Source organism: Gekko japonicus, unplaced genomic scaffold, assembly GCF_001447785.1.
Source record: "Gekko japonicus isolate JY-2015 unplaced genomic scaffold, Gekko_japonicus_V1.1 scaffold2333, whole genome shotgun sequence".
NCBI classification, from domain to species: domain Eukaryota; kingdom Metazoa; phylum Chordata; class Lepidosauria; order Squamata; family Gekkonidae; genus Gekko; species Gekko japonicus.
The window spans coordinates 150,921-153,564 of record NW_015159783.1 but is presented as its reverse complement, the minus strand read 5'-3'; the positions used below and the strand labels follow the sequence as shown (position 1 = coordinate 153,564).

The window sequence follows — 2,644 nt, the reverse complement described above, 5'->3', positions numbered from 1 at the left end:
CCCTGCAGGCATGCATGCATTTTAAAAAGAAACCGCTCCAACCGAGAAAAAAGGTCCCGTATAAACCGTGGAGCGAGCACAGCCGCAGCCAATCCGGATCAAGCCCCTCCTCTCCATTCCTCTCCCCCCCCGCGCTGCATTCCAGAGCGCGCGGGCCCTTTAAGGCCGGCAGGGGAAGGGCGGAAGCGGGAGCCAGGACGCGGTTACCACGGCAACCCTGCCTCCGATGACGTTACAACGGACCACCCCGCCGGCTCCGCCCTCGCCCCATTGGTGCGCGCCGGTCATGTGTCGCCTGCGAGCGTTCTATCCCAGGCGGAAGCCAGTTTGGAGGGGGGCCGGCTGGAGGGCCGCAGCCGCAGGAGACGGAGCCCCGTCTGGGTGAGTGTGGGAGCGGCTCCCCCCGTGGAAATGTAATGGTGGGGTCTGGGTCTGTGCTTCCCCCAGGTACTGGGCGATTCCATTGGAGAAGCGGGGGGGGCAGAAGGAGGGCTTACCTTTTCTCTCCCCTCAAGACATAACGGAGCCTTGAATTATTAAATCAGCCTCCCAAACCCTTCCAGTTTACATACATGTCATTTATTTCTGACCCTTCCGTCTTTAAAAGAAACTCGGGGGAGGGGCAGTTCCTCCCGCTTTTTAGCTTTACAACAGCCCTTTGGGGTAGGCTGACAGCCCCTAGTGAGTTTCGTGGCGGAGGGAGGGATTCGAACCCAGGCTTCCCCGCATCGCCCTCCCCCCAAGAGACGGAGATGTTGTGTAGTTTCCACTGCGGGTTTTGTGGGTGGGGGGAACGTCTCTTGCCTCCCCATCCCAGCATCGAGGTGGGTAAGGAAGAGAAAGTAAGATGGGGGGGGGCCTGGATTTGAGGGTTGCTGGACTCTGGTCGGCAGCTGCGTGGTTACTGAGACAGCCCCCTCCCCCCTGTGGATGCAAGGGGGTGCCTGAAACCTTTGGGGGCTTAACACCCCCTCCCCCACAAGTCTTATGATCCTCAGGGTCACCCTTCTGACCCCCCTGCCAATGACACTGGGATGCCCCTGCAAGGTACCTTTTTACACCTTTGGGGCGTGATGCCGGAGTCTTTCATTTTAGCCCTGGGGCCGTGGGCATGGATCAATCCGTGGGTGTTTTTGGGCATGCAAGCGCAAGTTCTTTGGCCTCGCCACCATCTCTGTTCCCTTATACCGTGGCGCCGTCTCTCCGGCTGCCGGCAGGTAGCCTCCCTTTCCTGCTTTCGTCTTTCCGCAGCCCCGATTCCGTCTCTTCAATACGAAATTCCGTCTCTTCAATACGAAGATCATTCGAACGAGGGTTACTTTAAAAACGTGGGCCTCTGTGTCCGTGGGGCTGATGTGGTGCCCCCCAATGCATCCTCTCTGTGGTTTCTCACTCGTTTACAGATCTTGTTTGTATAACCGGGCATTTGGGACATGAGAGGTCCGTCTTGTGGTTCTGTTTCAGTGATCCGCAACGTGAACACCCGTGGGAACCATGGCCCCCGCCCGTACCCTTTTTGGCAGTCCCCCAAGCGGGCAGGACCGGGTGTGGCTTTTCTTCTTGAAGGCTTCTGATGGGCTGTGCAGATTTCTTGTAACATGTTGCTTTGGGCCTTGACCAATGTTCCCCCTAAGCTGTGGAGTCCTGTGAGCAAACATTCTACTTTGTGAGTCACAGGCATTAAAGTTGTGAGCGGGCGATTTGGCTACTGCATAAATTAGTTTGCTCTGGAGCCCTCCTTCCTGAGCTCAGACAAAAATGGGTGAGCTGGAGGCTAAGAAACTGTGAGCTAGCTCACGTTAACTCAGCTTAGAGGGAACACTGGCCCCTGACCCAGACAGCCCGGGCGAGCCCGATCTCGTCAGACCTCGGAAGCTAAGCAGGGACGACTCTGGCAAGTACTTGGAATGGGAGATCCTTTTGGAATACCAGAGGCGGGAGGGCGGGGGCAGCCTTTATTCAGCCACCTCTCTGAATATCCTCCAGGCCCCCAGTAGGGGTCAGTCACTAGAGGTCGCCATGACTTCCAGGTGCACACACGCTCACATGTGCGCACTCCCACATGCAGATATAAAAAATACAAAAAAACCCACACTGCTTTGGCAGCAACTGCCACCGCAGTACAAGGATCTTCACTATGTGACTGAAGGTAGGTTGCAGCAGACATTTTGTGGCATGCGAACACCACACTATGTCCGAATTCACCTTGTTTCCTCCCAAAAGTCCAGGACAGTGAACAGGGTTATTCCACTGCCTTTTGTTGATGTTCAGTCGCACAGTCGAGTCTGACTCTTCGTGACCCCATTGACCACACCACGCCAGGCCCTCCTGTCTTCCGTTGTTCTCCAGAGTTTGCTTAATTTCACGTTCGTTGCATCGATGACACAGTCCAACCATCTCATCCTTTGCCCTCTCCTTCTTTTTGACCTTCAATCTTTCCCAGCATCAGGGTCTTCTCCAGCGAGTGCTCCCTTCTCATTTGGTGGCCAAAGTATTTGAGCTTCAGCTTCAGTATCTGGCCTTCCAGGGAACAGTCAGGGTTGATTTCTCTTAGGATTGACTGGTTTGATCTCCTTGCAGTCCAAGGGACTCTCAAGAGTCTTCTCCAGCACCATAGTTCAAAAGAATCTATTCTTCGGCGCTC

General features: G+C 55.3%; 1 protein-coding gene across 1 annotated transcript in view; it reads left to right on the top strand.

The window, feature by feature from the left end:
- The first annotated feature begins 327 nt into the window (after window positions 1–327).
- LIPE (lipase, hormone-sensitive) overlaps window positions 328–2,644 on the top strand; it is a 38,397-nt gene continuing 36,080 nt past the window's right edge. Inside the window, exon 1 of the mRNA XM_015407072.1 lies at window positions 328–381. The gene's annotated coding sequence lies outside the window, so the exon portion shown is untranslated. The remainder of the gene's footprint in view (window positions 382–2,644) is intronic.